This window comes from Ambystoma mexicanum, chromosome 2p (assembly GCF_040938575.1).
Source record: "Ambystoma mexicanum isolate Mex_15411 chromosome 2p, UKY_AmexF1_1, whole genome shotgun sequence".
Taxonomy (NCBI): domain Eukaryota; kingdom Metazoa; phylum Chordata; class Amphibia; order Caudata; family Ambystomatidae; genus Ambystoma; species Ambystoma mexicanum.
Genome location: NC_090923.1, coordinates 1,141,581,151 through 1,141,601,997, shown reverse-complemented (window position 1 = coordinate 1,141,601,997; position 20,847 = coordinate 1,141,581,151).

Genomic DNA, 20,847 nt, shown 5'->3' with positions numbered 1-20,847 from the left:
AACATAGAGAACATCTTAAACAGTGAGGCTACAGGGATGGATATAGTGTTGCTTATGATGATCTGGCCATCATATCCCCTCCCCTCCAGTTCCCAAAGAGAATGGAAAACATCACAAGGGTGGTTTCATAGAACATTTTGAAAAGCAAAGGGGGAGCACCTGAATGTACTCCAGGGATCTGGAAGAGATATTTCCGTAAATAGTGTCACTAGAAGAAAACATGAAAACCTCATAGATATCAAAAAGACAGCCTACAACCAAGCTATCTGGGATACCTTGTACGTTGCTGCTATTAATAAGAACCAAATAACCTTTTGGGCTATTAGGACTATGGGATCCTGGGATCATTGCTGCCTAAATAACGAAGTGAATTTGTTATGTTAAATGTTCTTATACCGCTCACTGTCGCCACCTGCATAGTTTCTTGGCGGATCTGTAAAGAAAAGGGGGAGGGGCTAGTTATTAGGCCTGAGCAGGAGAAAAGCACATGAGGAGGGAAGGAACAAACCGGTTCCCTTTGAACTGACAATAACCATCTCACCCACCCCCTGAGTTGCTGGCGTCTCCGGAATACTCTCTTAAACGACTACCAATTCAACACGCATGGCCTTGGGTCACAACCTGAGAAAACAAATGAAGCCCATAAAGTATTGTTCACTCTGGCCTTCAGTGTCACTTCACCCCAAGTTTGTTGGTCAAAAGCAAATGGCCAGATCCCTCTGAACAATAAATAACAAGCTCCCCTGCACTTATCTGCCTTCTGCGATACTGCCAGGCCATATAAACTTGGGCTGGCTTGTTGGCTTGACTATCTGCTTAATAACGCTGTTTATCATTAACTCTCCTTCGGCCTCCAACCCTGCAAAACTAGTTGGTCCCAGTCACTCAAAAATCACTTCGCAAAACTCTGACTGCACAGTTTAACCACTTAATGAAAAGAGCCCACTACATGTAGATTTATAAATTCCCTATGCATGTATCTTGGTGTGCATGCATGTTTAGTAACTACCGTCTCTTCTTCACAGTGAGTTTTCCGTGAATAATAGCCTTCCTCGCATGCACATTATGAAACTCCTCATCGCCGAGCTTCTAGGCACTTCGTAGCACACCATATCTAGATCCCGTTTATATTTCATTGGCGATTTTGACATTGATCTTGCTGCATGTGTGCAAATCTATTATGTCTCATCTTGAACACCAAGTAACACTTAAAGTAACACTTTTTAACACCAGTATTAACTACACTGGATACATATAAAATTGCAACATCGCGCCAACATCGCTGCTCCCCCAGTCACACATATAGCTTGCACAACGTGAACCCGTCTTCCTCATTGGGACCTTTCCTGACCACCCCAACACTTAGTTGGGGATTGCACCCCCTTTGGATTTTTAAAGGATTATTTAGGGATTCCACTGGTTTGGGAATTTTAGTGGATTGTTGGTTGTGATGAATCTAGCGATGTCACCACTATTTGCCCTGGGAGAGTCTCTCCCCATATGGCCAGGGAAGGGCAGCCTAGTTTTTCCCCAAATCCTATTGGCCACAGCCAATATAAAAGCAAGGAAAGACTCAGGAAGTGTGAGAGGAGCCTTCCCTGGGCAAACCATTTGGAAGGAGTGAAGACAGTCCAGAGAAGCCAGAAGAGGGAAAACTGGGATGCTTACTTGGAGGCAGTGGAGTCCCTGACGGAGGCAAGTAGGAGAGACTGGCCCAGCAGAAGAAGGTGCTGGGCAGGTGAACTGGGGCTCAGTCTGCTGAACCTGCATAGTCGCCAGGAGGGAGTGGTCCAGCAGAGGGAGAGAGAGCCAGCCAGCTGAGGAGGAAAGCTGGGGCTCCCAGTCTACTGAGTTTGCCAGACTGACAGGAGAGTTTGTTTCCTTACCCTGCAGGGGTGAGGCCCATTACAGTCTACAAAGAAAAGGAGAGGGAGAAGCAGCAGGAATGGAGAGCTGCTGATGCGGGTCTGCCTGCCAGTCGGTAACACAGCTGAACACTACCCTGGGGAAGACGCCCTCCGGCAGACAGCAGAGAGGCCATCCCGCCCTTACCAAGGTGAGGAGGGGGTACTGGCCGTTTACTGCAAGCAAAGGAAATGCTGCGAGAACCGTGCATCGAGGAGAGGCACAGTGGCAAGACTGCGCTTAGCCGGGCGCACACCAAGCCAATTCTACGAAGCAGACAGAGAATAGGCAATGCCAAAGGCAACCAGTAAGCCTAGGAGCAGTGCATGGGTTACCGGGTGGCTGGGCAGCGAAGGTGTTACTTAAAATTAGAACAAAAGGAAAGAAATATACACAAGGGGGGAAGCTCGTAATTGGTGAAAAAATGCAAAATACACAAAGGGGAAGACCAATCAATTGAGAGGCCAAGGGAAGAAAATATCCTGTTTGGCATTGTGAATTTTTGTTGAGACAAGCGACGGTGTTGGGCAGGATAGTAAACCCAGCCTATTAACCATCAAGGGAAGGGAGTAATTTTCCCACTGATACTACACAGCGTTGAATGTTTTAGATATAAAAGTCCTGGCAGGATACCAAGTGAAGACAAATGTGGCTTTTGTATAAAATGTGAAAAGGAAAAGCCATTTATGTTAATGTAAATGTTAAAGGCCATTTATACCGCGCAGTATCACCACCAGAGTGGTCCTCTGGCAGATCTGAAAGCCAAGAGGGTCAGAATGGTTAGTGGGACATAGCGGGAAAAAGGCAGAATGAGAGTTGTCATGTGCCGTTGACCGCTTCAGTTCAGTTTACACCGTTTGCTGAGCATAGGTGTGATTCCTCAGTCGGTAGTCTGCCATGTGCTGTTGTGTGACTGTGTGGTTTGTTTTGTTGTTGCAGTGTAGTGAAGTGCGTGCAGATTGCTGTGATGGTTGTTTTTTTAGCGTTTAAGAGATGAATGCAGAGTTGGGTTTTAGTGGTCGGGTTAGTGGGTCATCCCATCTTATCTCCTTGCTATCTGTGTTAGGTGCCTCTACACCTGTTGTGTTACAAGGCGTTCTCTGGTGGGTCACTCTCTGAATTTTTTGCATGGCAGTGGCTTGTCTCCATAACGGTCTAGTGGACTGTGGGGCACGTTGGTGGTGATGCCTCCCCCCAAGCGCCCGGGTGAAAATTAAGGTTGTTTAAGGGTCTGCTTTAAAGCTACCATGGGTTGCGCCTGCCAACGTCTCCCTGGGCTACAAGGTGTGGGGGTCCCCTCCCTCTAAATTCCATGGGGCTCCTTGGGCTGCGGTAGTTGCCCGTTTATTGGTTTTGCTCCCTCTTCTACCATTAAGGTACCCATCCCAGATGCCTCTGGTAGAGTTTTAAATGGGAGGAGGTGTATCCTGGGCTCCCACCCTCGTTCCCTGTCTTTCTCCTCCAATGTGCTTGTTGATGCGCATTCTGTTTTGAGTGGTGCCAGTGTTTTCATTCGTTTCCATCTGGTTCTGAAGTGAAGAACCAGGTTTTAAGTATTTTTCAGAATTTTAGGTGATCCTTCGTATTGCGTATTTCTTTTTGGGCGGGAGTTCCAAGTGTTTGCTGCCAGGTGGGAAAATGAAGTTTTTTTCTTGTGTATGGCTTCGGCTCCAAACTAAAGTAGTTGTTTGATCTGGGAATTCTTGTTGGTTGGTAAATGTTGATTTTCTTTTGTAGGACCTCTGCTCCTTGGCCATGGATTGCTGTGTGCGTTATGCACATAGTTTTGAATGTGATTCGTTGTTTGATTGGCAGCCAGTATAGCATTGTTAGCGCTGGAGTGATGCAGTCTCTTCATGATAGTTTGAGAATGAATAGCAGTTTCTTCAGGAGGTAGTCCGGCATTGCGAGATATAGGCTAATAATAATACAACATGCAAAGAATACTTTATAGAAGCACGATATGCTAAAGGAGGATGGTTTTAACTTAATTTTCGCCACCCTCACGAACTATAAAAGTACCAAAATGCTAATTGATGTCAGCCTAAAAAATCTCATCTGTTTTGTTCCATTGCATTGTATTTTAAAGCTTTAGATACATCCAGTACACAGACTTGTGGATTGTCGTTCATGATGTGCTGAACATGTGAAACTGTACAAAAATACAAACCAGGGTTGGACTGGCGGCATCGGCCGATGACCTTTGAGGACTGGGAGGCCGGTCTTCATGAGGCCACCCCAGGGCTGTTTTTTTTGCTGGTAAAATGTTTAGGAAAAAAAATATCTGCAGCGACTCATGTCTCTTGTGGGCCGCGCGGGCCAAGCTGGACCATTTTTTTAAAATTATTTTTTTCTTAATTAAATTGTGCAAATATCACAAACAATTGAGAAATTGTGCGAAAAGTCTTAGTGCAACATAAAACTTCAAAGCACATGCCATGTTCAGTGAATGCAAAGCCCGTTCTGCAGGAGAGGCAGGATTGGGGAAGAAAACGGCACAATGAAAGACTCATTCAAATTAAAGTCTGACAGAGACTTTGGCATGAAGGATGGATTAGTACATAACACCACCTTGGACTGACGGAAAGACAAATAAGTGGGTATGCGAGAGACAGCCTGTAACTCTCCCACACGTCTGGCTTAAGTTATCGCCACCAGAAAAGCAGTCTTCTGAAACAAAAACTTTAGAGAAACACTGTGAATAGGTTCAAAAGGAGGACTCCTCAATTTTGACAGAACAGCGTTAAGCTCCCATGCAGGGGCTGAAGGTTTCACAGGAGGGAACGCTCTAAACAGACTAGGAATTCTTTAACAAGTCTGCAAGATTGCAAGGAAGGCCTGCCATGTGTTCAAGCGTATCAGGAGATAGCTGCTATGTGTACCTTGATGTATGCGTGAACAAGGCCTGCCCTCGCTAGGGAAAGCAGGTGTGGTAGGATTTGAGAAGCTTTTGTGTGACGGCAAGAAAAACCCTGCGAATTACACCACACAGAAGCGTTTCCATTTGTGCTTATAGCATGCAAGGGTAGACCATGCTCTAGCTTTAGCCAGAATATCCTTGCATTCTGCTGGCATTGAGTAATGGCCAAAACTCTAGGTTTGCAGAAGCCAAGCTTCCAGTTTCAAGGATGGTGGGTCGTGGTGGAGGACAGACCCTCCCTCTCTGGAGAGCAGGTTTGAAAGCAGAGGCAGCCTGATGCAAGGGGCTACAGACAAGTGGAGAAGGGCTGTGTAAAGGATCTGCCTGGGCCACACTGCAATGAGTATCATCTTGGAATGGGTCTGTTTGAGTGCCCTTATCACTCGCAGAATCAAGGAGATTGGCAGGAACGCGTAGAGAAATCGTCCCTGCAAGGGGAACGAGAAGACATCCCGTAGTCTCTTTGGTTGCGGGTACCAGCTGGCAAACTTGGGGCACTTTGTGTTTGCTGCTGTGGTGAATAGGTTGATTTGAGGGGGACCCCCACCTGGAGAACAGCAGAAGAACTGAGTCTGATGAAGCTCCCACTCGTGGCATGATCGTAGTTCCCTGCTGAGTGAATCTGCGATGGTATTGTGAATGCCTGCCAGAAGGAATGGAATGCGAAACATCTATCGCCCATTTCCACATCGCTTGCACTTCTTTGGATAGAATGGGAGAGCAGTTCCTCCCTGATTTCTGTCGTAGAACACCATGGCCGTGTTGTCTAGGAAGATGCAGATCACCTTGTCTTGGAGTTGGGATTTGAATGACTTGAGAGCCCAGAACACTGCTCGCAGATCCGCAGCGGTGATGTGCAAATTCTTCACATCTGGTTGCCATAGGCCCCTAGTGTGAAGTTGGCCTGTACGTGGTCCCCGCCCTTTCAAGGAGGCGTTGGTGGTCACTGTGGCCTGGTGCACTCGGAGGCGAAAAGGAGCACCTTGGGTGAAATGCTGACAAACGCACCACCACTGCAGGGTCTTCCTGAACACTGGAATGAGGGCGATCTTGCCGTTCCAGGAGCCTGATACTCGCTGCCACCTGGAATCTAGGAACTGTTGTAGAGGCCTTATGTGCATCCTGCAATGAGGGAACAGGGGGATGTCTGAAGACTTCATCCCCAACAGAGATTTTATGGAGTGGACAGTTGTCACTCAGAGTTGAAAGCTGTTGCCACTTTGCTCAAGATGTCTTCGATCCTCTCCTCTGAGGGAGAAGCCAGACACGTCAGTTTGTGGGGATGTGAGCCTAGGAAGAGAGCGTTCTGGGACAGCACCACACATGATTTTGGAAAGTTGATTGAGAATCCGAGCAAAGTCGGGCACCTGATGGTCTCTTTGTTGTGCTCTAAGACCAATGGACAAGAACGGGCGCAAATCAGCCAGTCTAGTTAGGGATAGGCGCAGATCTTTGAACGCCGAAGACGGGCTGCCACCAGAACCAAGCCCTTTGTGAAGACTCTCAGAGCTGACTTGAGGCCGAAGAGCAGAGCCTTGCATTGGTAATGTCTGATATTGACGACAAACCGGAGGAAGCGTTGGTATCTGTGATGAATGGGGATGTGAAAGTAGGCATCCTCTAGGTCTAGGGAAGCCAGGAAATCTCTGTGCTACAGTTGTTTGAGCATGTGCTTTAACGTGACCATCCAGAACGTCTGGGACTTGAGAAATTTGTTGTTGCCTCAGGTCGAGGATGGGCCTCCAACCACCTGACTTCTTTCTCACCAGGAAGTATCTGGAGTACACTCCAGCACCCTGCAGGTGCATTGGCATTATCTCTATTGGCCCTTTTTTTAACAGTGCTCCAACGCCTTGCAAGATCAGAGGCAGGTGTTGCGCCTGTCTTATGATGGGAGGAATGGAGGGGCATTTGTCCAGGAACTCTAGGGTGTGACCCTGCTGGACAATGCTGAGCATCCATTTGTTGGTGGAGATGTTGTGCCACTAATTGACAAATTAATAGACAGCCTCCCACTGGGGTGCTGAAGCAGGGGACCTGGACCTGGTCAGGCCTATTTGGTCATTTGCATCCTGGCGTATTCTGAAGGACTGTGAACGGCCTCTGTACGTTTCTTGCGTGCTGGATCACGAAGGTTGGCAATATGCTGGACTTTACTCTTTTGGGGAACATGTAAAAATGGCCTTTGGACGAAGTAAAGGACTGCCTTTGTTGCTGAAGAGTACCCAGTGAGTTTGCCGTATCTTTGTCTGCCTTTATGGACTGCAGGTTCTCATCTACAGCCTTGCCAAAAAGTCCACGCCAACTTTCAATTCAACCAGCCTTGCCTGCGGAGCACTGCCCCATTGGCCATCTGCCAGAAACCTGAATCGGCAATGTCCAACGCGACTGCAATCACGTGATCAGAGGCCACCTCACCCTCGTGAAATGATGCCAACGCCTCATTCTTCTTGTCCTCCGGGAGGAAGTCTGAGATGGGTCCCAGATTATACTACAGCTCACATCGTATCCGGAGGGTATCGCTTAAGCGCTAGCCGCTTTAATGGTGGAGGCAACAGTGGTGATGATGCATTTACCAAATGCGCCCAACTTTCTACCCTCCTAGCCTGGTGGAACCATGCATAGAGAGGTGGGTAAGTGGACCTCTTCCTCCCTGCAGCAGAAACCACTGAGTCCTGTTTAGGCTGCGAACGACGACACTTCAGGGCAGAATCTGGTATTCTGTACTTCTTATCTAGGCGATCCTTCTTTGGAGGGGCTGAGAAAGGAGTTTTCATGACCAATAAACCATCTTCCCATATGTCGTCAAGCAGGGGGATTGTGTGCTCTGAGACCCCCACCCGGCCCATAGAGTATGGGGTTTGCTCAGAGACACTTTACGACAAGATAGCCGCACCTGTGAGATGGATGGGGGGGTGCAGATTTAATACTCTAACACCAAATCAATAATGACAACTCAACGGTTTGGCAAAGGGAGTCAGTTTAATGACCAGTACAAAAAACGGGGAGTTATGAATAACAGCAGTGGCGTGATCTTCCTTCAACTCCAACGAACTTCATAAAAATCACAACATTTATACTGAAAACTTGTCATCATTGATGTGCAACGGGGGCATGGCCAACTGCCATGTAGGCAAGTCGCATCTCCCTGCAGCTCCGCTCGATGCGACACAGATATTGCTGAAAAATCGAAATTTAACAAGTTGAGCACCTGAGCGAACTGCTACTTACGTGTGAGATCACTCGAGGCGCGAGTACCTGGAACTGCGAGTGCTGCATGTGTCCCGTTGGGGGGTACCGATTGAAGACCGATCGGCAGATTTCGCAAAATGGCGCCTGCCCAGTAAGCTGTGGTGCGACTTGACCCAGCAGCCTACTCCTGGCGCGGCCTGCGTCATAGGGGCCCGAACCAGGTAGAGCAATCTAGTGCAGACTGTGTGCGAGCAGATAGTGCCTGCTCCGAGGGCGGGACAACAGGAGAGCCAGCGGCAGCTGCGGCGAGCCAATGAGCCCGGGAACTGGGCTCGAAGACGTGTACTGTGACAAGCGCCGAAGCCAGCAGTGAGATCCAAGTAAGGACACCGGAGCCCTCTGTGTGGTGAAAAAGAAGGCGTGCAGATGGCCGTGACCCCGGGCATTCGAGGTGAGGTGAGCACAAGCGGTGGCTCACCTGAGGCGGTGGGGCGCAGGACCGGCCCCCACCCACAGAAGGCAGCGGGGCCCCGGGAAAGCTACTACAGAAGTGCAAGGTGAGGAGACAAAGGGGTGGGGGGCACCATCACACCCTCAGAGACCGTGACCCTCCAGAAGGTGGGACCCGCAGCTCCACTGGGCCCCGGACTGCGCTCGTACAACAGATATCGCAGCCGCAAGCTGCGGCGAGCCCCATGAGACATTGGGCAGTGCCAAATAGCATTGCAGTCACCGAACCAACACAGAAGCAAACCACCCACACTGCGCCCGGACGCGCCGGGCTGTAACAAGCCTGCCCGGCGAGCAGGTACTCAGCAAAAGACCCGCTGCACTCTGGGGCCCCCTTCTGGGGAGGGGTTTGTTCTCCCCTTTCCCCAGACAATTAAGTTAACTGGCAAACACGTTGTGGGACGTCACCATTTCCCCCTCAGAGAGCACAACAAACTACAGCTGGACCGTAGAGCGCAGAATAAGCCCAGATATCTAATGCATCCAGCGCAGCGTTCAGCCTAGACATTTCAACCCCAAGGGCAACTGCAAACCAGTGTAACAAACGCATTGCCCACAACATAGACCTAAGCCACCCTTCAGGCGGCCAGTCTAGCGCTGGCAAGCGCCACACCAGCCTTTGAGATGACCACTAAGTGGGCTAAGGGCAGCAAGAAACAAACCACCATGGAATCCTACACCGCAAGCGGCACATCCAAACAAGACCCCGCCACTACTATTGCTGAAACTGAGAGCAGCGAGCCACCCGAGCCAGCAAACTCGCAGCCCTTAGAAGCCATTAGGACATTTCAGAGAACTATGGAGAGCAAAATCGACGCGGTAGCGATTGACCTAAATTTGCTGCGCCAGGACGTACGGTCCATTGCGAGCAGGACAGATGCGCTCGAAACCCAAGTGAGCGAGAACTCTAAAGTGAAAGCCCAAATACTGAAAGACTTAGATGCCCTCGAACAGAAGGTTAAAAACCTAGAGAACAGAGCTGATGATGCGGAAGGGCGGGTGTGCCGCAACAACATCAGATTAATAGGCTTACCAGAAGAGATTGAGGGGAGCGACCCTACTAACTACATCGAGGATCTCCTGCTGCAGGAAATAGGAGCCGGTAAATTGTGCCAGGGCTTCACCATAGAAAGGGCACACGGGTCCCTCAACAGGAGGCCTCCGCCGGGAGCCCCACCCAGACCAATAATAGCCAAGGTGCTAAACTATAAGGACAGAGAGACCATCCTGGCTTTTTCGAGATCAGGGGGTCGCATCCAGAGAAGCTCTGCAAAGGTCGCCATCTATCCTGATTATACTTTCCAGGTTCAAATGTGCAGGGCCCAATTCATCCACACCAAAGCTAGATTGAAAAATGCTGGGCTGCCCTACATGCTTCTCTACCCGGCGAGACTAAAAATACTGCACAACGACAAAGCCCACCAATTCGACACACCAGCAGAAGCTAGCGAATGGATGGACAGCGTACAGATCCCAGACCTCGAAGAAAAACTGCGAAAACCGCGCCAGGCCACACGCTGAGGAATCAAACCCCACACAATCGCAGAATAATGCGCCCACTAAACAGCAGATCACATTTGCAAGCAGCAAGATTGATCTGCAAGGAGCGACCAGGGAGACAAACTTTTACATCAACAACAGCAGTTAAAGAAGTATAGCTTCTTCCCCCATTAGTAGTTTGGGTATTTCACCCACCCGTAGGGCACCAAGAGACCTTAGGGTCAACTGGAGCGGAAACGGGAGAGTCCGGGAGAGTCCGAGCGAGGGACCTCGCTAGACCTGTTTGGTCATAGGGGTGTTTAATGTTCAAGAGAATGGGAACCCCCAAGCTGAGAGTAAGGTTGGGATTGCATCCGAATTGGGGGAGTTTACAGTTATTGGGGGGAGGGAAATGGGGTGTTGTTATTGAAGTTGGGATTTTGAAACGGGAAACACCAAGACCACGGAGAAACTTTACACACAACGAGCCATCAGCTAGTCCTCAAAGGTCGCTGGGAACCACCGCCTCACGCCCATGGCTGACGAGATTAAGGTAATGACGTGGAACGTCAGGGGTATGAACAGCTTTGTTAAACAACACCGCATACCTGAAAAGGTGCAAAGTTGGGATAGCTATGCTACAAGAGACACACCTAACCCAGAACAAACTGTAAACATTGGCCAAGACATGGCAGGGAACCCTGATCGGATCCTCTTACTTCTCCTACGCCAGGGGGGTCCTGATATGGGTCGATCCGACCATCCCCTTCAGACTGATCAGCACCAAAACAGACAATGAGGGTAGGATGGCGCTCATGCACGGCACCATTGAAAACAGGGAGTTATGCCGAATCAGCACCTATGCACCAAACCACGATGCAACAGCCTTCTTCCATTTCCTGTACCCACGACTCCCTCCTTTTGGAGATAACATTATGATTTGGGGGCGGGGGGGGAGACCACAACTGCACCCTTGACCCTCTGTAGGACAGATCAGATAACAAACGCACCCGTCCATCCCCCCGCCACAATACTTTCTAAACTAACTCACCAGCTGCAGCTCCTGGATGTATGGAGGGAATTGCACCCTGAACAATGCAAATACTCCTATTCCCCACCCACTCCGTTCACACCAGGCTAGATTATCTCTTTGCAAACCATGAACAACTAGCCATGTTCAGTGACGCCCAATACCTGCCGAGAGTGCTGTCTGGCCACTCTCTGCTAATGGCCACCTGGGATGTGTCCCCATCCAGACCCCTGGTACCTACCTGGACGCTTAGAGCTGAAGGACTGCTAGACGCAGCCTTCCAGGAGCATATACAAGACTGCACGGAGGAATACTGGCAGCGAAACCTGAATAGCGTAGAGCATGTGAGCACAGCATGGGAAGCATACAAGGTGGTTATGAGGGGTGAGATGATTGCAGCTATAGGAGGGGCCCGAAGATCCATCGTAACCTCATTAGAATGCACTGAAAGGGAGCTGGGAGAACTAGAGAATAGAGCCGACCCATCCCCAGACCGCCTGGAAAAAATAACTGAGCTGAAGCAAACTGGTCTGTCACACTGGGAATCCCTGGGGAAGCTGAGCTATGCCAAACACTCCGAAAGGACCCATGCCTTGGGTGACAAACCCGGGAAACTCTTAGCCTGGCTTTATAAAAGAGAGGACCCCCCCCCGGAACACCTATCTGCCACATACTCCAGCCTTACGGCACCACTGCACACACCCAAGAGGAAATCAACTCAGTCTTCTCTGAGTTTTATCGCAACCTTTACTCCGAGACCTCGCCCCCACTGACACTGAAATCGACGATATCCTAGACGCCATCGACCTACACAAGCTAGACTCACAATCGGCTGAGGCCCTAGACGAGCCCATTACTCCAGACGAAGTGAAGGTTATCAGGTCCTTACCATCTGGGAAAACCCCAGGCATGGATGGCCTTCCTGGGGAATTTTACAAGTCATATGAGGAGACCCTAGCCCCCCTATTGACCCAGGTATTTAACGAGGCTTACGATCGAGGCACCCTCCCCGAGTCCATGAGTGAGGCCGTTATTATCCCCCCTACTCAAAGACGGAGCCGATTGTGGCTCATACAGGCCTCTCTCCATGCTAAATGTAGACAGTAAGATCTTAACCGCCCTATTAGCAAATAGACTGAGGAGAGTAATCCCCCAAGACCAGACGGGTTACGTCCCGGGGCGCTCTATCACTGAGAACTTGGCAGGTTACACCACGTCATACATAGCACAGAACTAAGACCTCAAAAATCCGCCGTCGCATCATTGGATGCTACTAAAACCTTTGATTTGGTGCGGTGGAACTGGCTGTATGCCACTATGGTGAAAATGGGGATTGGTCCAGTCTTCTTGAAGTGGACCCAACTAGTCTACACTAACCCAACCGCCAGGGTTCGCACAAATAAGACATACTCCTGCAAATGGTCCCTTCAGAGAGGCACCTGGCAGGGTTGCCCACTATCCCCCATGTTGTACATCATCGCCACCAAACCTGTTGCTGCCTACCTCAGACAGGAATACACAGACGGAGGTATTGAAATAGATGGTGTGACCCACCTAGTCTCCATGTACGCTGACGACACACTATTGTGCCTACACAACCCCAAACACCTTTTGCCTTATATCCTTGAGACCCTGGATGGATTCCATAAATATACGGGAATCCAGATCAACAGAGACAAGTCTTGTCTGTACCCCCTTGCCGCACTACATAACGAGGAATGCAGAACCCTGCCCCCCTTGGACCTCCAATGACAAGTGACATCCTTCAGATACCTGGGAATCACTATACACTGAAACCCATACACTGAACATATCCTCAACACAGTTAGGGCTAAAGACTCCCTCGAGAAATCTATGGAGTTCTGGAGTAGACTCCCACTTTCATTAGCCGGTAGAGCAGGCCTCCTCAAGATGGTGGCACTACCCCGCCTTGTAGGGGATTCCTTTGGCAGAACGGCAGCATAGAGTAGCGCTAGAAACTCTCCAAAGACCCTACGATAGAGGCGGACTGAAAGTCCCCAACTTTGAACCGTACTACCTCGCTAGTCAACTGAGGCATGTGATACGATGGATGGCCGACGAGAGCACAGTAGACACCCGACTCCTCCAACCCGCTCTACCCCACCTACTGCTCAGAGACTTGCTTTGGGTGGAGGAGAGCACTACACGACACTGCCCATACATGGTCAAGCTAGGGATCCAGCTTTGGAATCGGGCCTGCAAAGCGATTGGTACAACGGACCCATACTCACCGCAAATCCCCATAGCAGCAATCATGGCGAAACGCGCATGGGGACATTTGGAGGTGCATACCCAATGGGAACCCTACGGGGTAGCCACGTTGGGAGACTTGGTTCATGAACAAGAGACCCTAACGTTTTCTGAACTCAGCGAGACCACCGGACTACTCACAGGACAATTCTTGCTCCATGGAGCGGTGATGCAAGCCATGAAGAGCAGATGGCCTGAGGCTACCAACCCGGCAATGGAACATGAGACTATTGAAACAATGCTATGCGCGGCTGAGGGAGGCCACGAAACTTCACGACTCTACAAGGCCTTACTGCAAGGCACGACTAGAACTGAGCTTAAATGCAAGGCCAAATGGGAAAGCGAACTGGGCCTGGAATTTGAAGACACAGAGTGGGAAAAGTTAACTTACTATCACAAGAAAATTTCCAGGAATGCCCGCTTGCAACTTATCCAACTATATATCACCAATCGAGCCTACCTCACACCAGATGCTGTGTCAGGGTTCAGGGGTGCGGGATCCAAATGTGTCCCAAATGCAGCGAGCCTAAGGCTGGAATGACTCGCATGTTCTGGAGCTGGAGTTCCGGCAATACAAGTCTTCTGGACACAAATAAAAGAAAGAGTTGCGATTGCAGACATCGAAGTGGAAGTCCATGGGCCTGCAGCTTGTGTATTGGGCAGCTACAGATGCAGCCGAAAAAACAAACCTCTCAATAGACTCAAAGATCTGATATATATCACTGCGAAAAGACGCATAGCCATGAGTTGGAAAAGCCCAAAAAGCCCAAGCGAAGCACAATGGTGGGGAGATCTCAGCAGGTGGTTAACTGCCGAGACCGGAGCATGGGAAACTGCAATTCAGGAACAGAGACTAGACTCTAGCGCAGAACTACAGTGTTGGGTAGCACTGACAGTGCCGTTGCTCCATCCCAAAGTGTCGGACAGCGCCTCAAACAGAAGCAATAGCCCTGGCTCGTAGGCTGATACGAAGGTCACTGATGAACTACCCGTGGTCTTAGGGAGGGGAGGGAGGGGGGGCAAAAGACACCAGACCTATAACTGAGAATCTTTTATTAAATATTGTTGTGTCTTGTTTCCTTTGTTAAAAACCAATTAAAATTGTTTTTTTAAAAATCATTGATGTGGAACACTTAAAAATTGGCATACAATTCTATGGGTTTGGAAAAGGTAACATTACTATAGGTACTATATCTGTAAGGATTGGGTAAACACTGTCAGGTGGGGCATATAAGCCCTACCTTCAAACTGGCTACTGTAGACGTCACTAAAAGTACGACGTCTCATTGGTTGTACTAACTATAGGATCCTAGATTACTTGGTCTGTTTTGATTGGGTTGGCACCAACCCCTTCCCGCACTTTTCCACTTTGCTTAGCAGCATGCAGAATAATGAGGCCAGGTGCAGGGAGTAAGTCTGTACCCTAGCTTTCCTCCAATTTATGTTACAACCATTCATCACCCTAGTAGCCGTGTGTCAATTACTGCCTTGTAGTTTGGCCTTGAGTCTGCCTCTTGGTCTGAGAAAGTTTAAGGAAGATGGGTACGATAAGGCTCCATGCGTAGGTATGAAAGGCTTATGTCTGCTCACTCGGCTGGTCACGTGGTTCAGACACCGTGAATCTGCCTCTTCTTATTTTTGTTTCACCCATCACCTGCCTTCGGCTTCTTATCTTGACCCTTCGGAGCAGTATATTCTATTATTTGCTTCAATTAATTGTAACTGCTGTTAGTCCATCTTGACAGATACAACCTTGGTTCTCCAGGCACGATTTGCCTATGCTGAGTTTCGTTTCTGCCGCTCTATTCTTGGTTTCGCTACATATGAAACTTTTCTCGTTTGGCCTTTAGTAGTCTTAGTTAATTCTGCTTTTTGTGCAAAGTAGAAGTTTATTTGTATAACGTACTTCTTTTGAGGTAGATATGTATAGGTGGCGCTTGCCGCACTATCCTTCTACTAAGCATAGCAAGCCGCACAATCTTCTTAGCTTTCTTGCGGTTCCAAGCATATGTACACGTGTAAACTGGTTGAATATCTTCCTTTTGCTCATGGCTTAAGCTCCTTACGTGTGACATTGTCCTTTCAATTTAGGTCCACGATATCCTTGTCTCATGGCGTTTCGTCTCTTTACGTAATTTTCTGGTCATCTTGTCTTTATATGTGAGTCAGTCTGGGTTCTCGTGACGTCGCCATTCGTTTTTCATTAAGACCTTTTTGGTTTCTTCAGGGACTGTACTTAAACGATCTTCATTACGTTTCATTTGTTGATATGGCTTTCTCAATGGATATCTTACTGTCCTTGGTTTCCTTGGTATCGGTACTTCAATAGGTGCTGTTCTTCTGATAGGTACTGGACAGAGCCCCACTGCGGCTCTCTGCTGGTTTATTTGCTCATCATACGTCACACATTTCGGCGTGAACGTTCCTGGTGCTTCAAAATGGACAGTTGCACTGCGGGCTGTACTTGGGACCTCCTCTACACTTGACACCACTGATTTGCTAGGTACTCTCTCCTTTGCAAAAGGAAACCCTATTTTTTCTTCTATTCAGGAACCAGGTTGAATAATTCTACTGCACGGGTCAGCAGTGCATGAAAGGATTCAATCTCATCCAGTGGAAAGTCCTTCTTGGGCAGATCCATATCCGGGGGTTCGCCATCAGCCGGAATCAGGTCGTCAAACTCATCTGAACCTTGAGTACCTTGTGAGGTGTCAGTGTCATTAGTAACTGTCTGTGAGAGCAACCACAGGAATGGAAAACAGCCTAGGCAGAGGCATAGGTGGAGGGGGCACTAAATGTGGCCTCGTCCCTGAGGGCAATTGTGGACTTTTAAAGGATGCAGTCTTCAAGGGCACTGGCAAGCTCCTACAGGGAGCAGCATTGGAAGCTGCTGGAGGAAGACGCTGCTGCATCTCAGAAACCAATGAGGGCGGTCATGGAGGTAGAGCAACCTTGTGTATGGTTATTGTAGACAATGTTGTTCGACACAGCCGTTGATGGGACAGTTGATTTAGTCTGAACCGTTGATGAGATGGTAGATGGAGGAGCTGTTGAGGCGGTGATAGATGAAGATTTCAGTTGATGGACCAGTGCCGATGACTTGGTGGTGGACTCCAACAGAAAAATGAGTTTTGATAACGGAATGAGAACATGAATGTTCCCTTTGGAGTGACTGCTCGTGGATGGTGCTCCACCTGTTCACGGTGTGCGACTTGTCCGTGGAGAAGTTGTTGATGCGCATTGTTTTTCTGATGATGAGACCACCGCCGCCGAGTTTTGGAGAAGGACTTGCGTATGGAGCAGTTGTCCCCATTGTGGATGCAGGCAGTAAATGCATTTTTCATGGCGATCATGGAACATGCTCTGAAGAGAGTATTTTTTCTGGCATCCGACATGCTGCATGGTGAAGGCTCAAGTCCAAGGATAAGGCCTCACATGAATGAAAAAGAGATCCGATGAGGGAATGGATCTTAACCGGCAATGGGTCCCCGCCTCCGGAGGTCACCAATGTGACTGGCGATGAAAGCCGATCTAAAAATAGAACAAATGACGGGTTTTCGAGGAGCGAAATCCGAGGACTCCCAACACGAAAAATCTGAAGATGGCCACTGAGGATGGAGCTGAGGAGGACGAATGCCATTTGCTTGGGCAGTATGACCTAGAGAGACAGCAATAGGCTGTATAAGCGACAAGCAGTTTTTAGTTTTAAAGCAAAACTGCTTTTAATATTACAGAGGAATATTCATGAACATGTGAATCCATGTAAGATCCCATGCTGGAGAAAGGGGCCACAGCGTCCAAAGGCTACCCGCAAATGTAAACTGCCTCCACACCCCTGATCCCCATGTTGACCTCTTTTTATAAGATGGGGCAACTGCAGCCCAGATTGAGCAGGGTAGACCAGAAAGCATTATGCACATTAACACCCAGAAGAGTCTAGCCTCATTCCTAATTGGCCTCAACAGTTTCCAAGAAGACCAGATGAGTGCTTTGTGTCTAGAGGAGCCACAGCTCGAAACCTACCCTCATTGAAGTGTCTGTACTTCCTCCCAGCTTTCCTGTGCGTCAAACCCGGCCATTTGAGGCCTATGTAATATTTAGAAGGGTGTTCTTGCTCCTGTTCCCTTATCCATTACTTCAACATTCCAAGGCTCACATTACCCGGCACTGTTAAAAGCATAAAATCATGTCCATCTTCAACCAAAGACATACATCAAATCTCTTCCATAAGGACAGAAAGCTATCCCTGACTATTGTGACAAATCCCTGGATGTCGTCACTTCTCCCCTATGGGGAGCCCCTTCCCATGAGGCCAGGGAGATGAGGCTGCTACCCAATAGCCCTCCTGGGGGTGGTACTCAGCAGGTGGCTCTCATGGGGAGGGAAGCTCCCTATGGGATTAGTGACGACCTGGGGAGAACGCAGCATCCCCATAGCCCACCTAACCCTGACACACCTTTCTACCCCGCCTCCCACCAGTGCCTTCATAGTGTGCCCATGTACCATGACATCCAACAAGGTAGGAAGTACTGAGACGAGAAAGAGTGTGGACTCCTCATCCCTTATGAACTGAGACTAGCTAGCGATCAACTGAATAACGGAGTCCTAAACATCAATACTGGGACTAGGGGACTAGGAAGAAGTGTGGTAGCATAAAGAGCACCTCTTCTGAATGGTCTAGTTGTTATAGGATTCCTATTGGCAGAGCTAACATTAAAACAGAAGAGGGAATTCCAAATCAGAGAGGCCCTCCCTGGAGGAACTGGGAGGTTCGAATCCTGTACGAAGGAAGGAAAAGCAGAGGAAGAGAAAGATACCCAGCGGTAGTTACATCAGCAGAAGGTCCTTTGTGGAAAGACTGGAGCAGGAGACAGGAGGCGGAGCACCCATCTGAACAAGAAGGCTGGATCGAAGGAACCGCTTGGGCCGCGCAGCCTAGCAGCAGAGAGCTGCTGCAGAGCCACCACAGTCCCTGGACCAATCGGAGGAGGCCAGGTGGCCTCTGGGTACCGCTGCGGAATTGCTGCAGAACCTTGAATGATTGGAGGTGGCCCAGAGGCCACGGGGAGTCTCTGCAGAGCCGCCACAGTCTCTGGAAAGATCAGGAGATGCCAAAGAGGGGAATCAAAGCCGTATGCAACCACAGGACAGCGGTAAGCATCTAGAAGAGGGTGAGGAGACCGGGTTGTGCAGGCCCCCAAAAAGAGAGATAAATCTTTACCAAAACGGTCTGGGACCCAAAGTGACGCATACAAAGAGGATCTGGGACCAGAGAGAGAGCAAAGGATAGGCCAAAGGGGTATGGGACCAGAAGGAAAGAAGGAAACCAATACAAAAAGGGGCCTGGGTCCCGAGACAAAGAAAGAAACTAATAAGGAGGGTCTGGGACCGGATAAGGGGGAATGCCTGGCAGGATAGTGAACCGGATGTAACTCCTGAAGAACTGAGAAGGGTCTGGGACCCATAGCCAATGACAAATTACCTCGGGATTATCATCATAGTCACAGTACCTGGCAGGATTGTGTGATGAATCCTGCAGAGTCATCACCAAACCCCAGCCTAAAGTACCTCCCTTGTGGCATGGGGAAGGCAGCTGCTACTTGATCCTAACCCTGGAGGTGGTACCAGGGGGGAGGATCACATGGAAGGGCAAGGCTATCAGGCGGAAGTGGTGACTCTGCTGGGAGGGACGCAGTATTCATCTTCTGAAGATGAGTCATATTATTCCCAGATATCTAATGGCATGTCAATGTGCAAGTCCCTCCCATGTAAGTACTCAAAGAATTGGTTATGGAAAATCATCTACACAGAAAAAGGCTTGTGCCTCAGGAGTTGAAGAATTACATTTGAAAGCTTTAAACTAATTCTGCACTGGGTAGAAATTCTTATTCTCATGCTGCGCCACAACCTCTTTTCATAATCTTCTCTCACTCTAAGAGCTCTCAAAATATTAAACAGCCAAAACAAACTAAGTATAAAAAGACTCATACTATTATGGACCACAGTACCCATAATGCTTATGGTACTGGGTCGAGGACGAGGGACTCTGAGGCAGTGAGAATTCAAAATGCTGTTCACCACAGGGTGTGGTCTAGTGGTTGCAGGACAATGCAGCTGAATGAGATATTTAAATCCCAAAATGAAGCACAGCTGAAGGAAGAAGGAACTGCAGAAGATGTTGTATGCAGTACAGAAGGCGTCGCTATTGAAGCAGAGTCTGTCCGAGGTGCAGGAGCAGCCATGGAGAGAAGAATGCGAGTAGAAACCCTCACGAAAGGTGAAGGCAAGCAGAAGTGCAGAGTATGCGCAGTGGAAAGCAGCGTGTCTAGAAGAAGCCCAGCTGATGAGGAAACATGCTCCCAGTTCAGCCTACAGCATGTCGGTGAGAGGGAAGTTGCAGAAGATCAACAGAGCTCCAGGAGACCGAAGCGCGGCTCATTGCAGGTACGCGGAAGGAGGAGGGAGAGCAAGACACCGGAGGGCCGGCGTCACAGCTGACAGCAGCAAGGAGCTTCTATAGAAAGCCAATAGAGTTGGCAGAATAAGAATGCTGATCCAGGGGCGCTCCGCATGTCAAAACTGTCAAGAACTGACAATTTTGAATACCGAACAATTAATCATACAAAGCAGAAAACATATAATTTTGAATACCGAACAATTAATGAAACCAAGCAGAAGTGGCAAAAGTTTAAGTTCCATTATAGAGGACTAAAATTGGGGAAAGCTAATAGCCAGCACTGCCAACAGCTAAGACACTGGAAAAGAACCACAATAAAACAACAAAGGCATACATTTCTTTTTTGGAAATATACATTGGGGAAACGTTCAAGAAGTAGTTAAGAAACACTTTGACAATCCTTCTATAACAAATTCTCAGTTTGGGGAAAAAAAAAAAATCGAACACACGTTGCCAAGAGTCCAGATGCTATGAGAGAAGGCAGTTGTTGTGGAGCCGACATTCCAAGGAACATTGGTGTGGAGAGTCTTGAAATCAATATTACCATAAAGTTTGAATGCAGTTGTCAGAGTTTTCTTCCTGGCAGGCCAGTATACCAGGAAAGTTATTATAGTAGTTAGTCCTGGTAGGCGAGTGTACCAGGAAAGAAGAAGATGGGTTGAAGAAGTATGTTTTGTGATGAAGAAGGTGTGTTGAAAAGACCTTTGTTGAATCAAAGAACTTAATGACTTTATAATTAGTTTGACAAGCTGTGGCATCACTAAGGGAAGTTGTTGTGCTATCCTGACAAAAGTAGTTAATTGGAAGAAGGTGTGATATGCTAATAATTGTTGGACATTTTGAAAAGAACAATTGCTTTGGGTTTGAACTTGTCACGAAAGAAAGACATTTGCTGTTCCAAGAAGGATATTGTGGAAAGCATCCGTTGTTTTGAATTGCGAACAAACATTGTGGAAACTCTATTTGGCTGTGTCAAGGTGAAAGACACAGTGGATGCAAGAGACCTCTCTGTGTTACCTGGAACCGAACTTTGTTAAATCAGAACTGTGCTCAAAGTATTCCTGAATTGATCCAGGGGAAGGG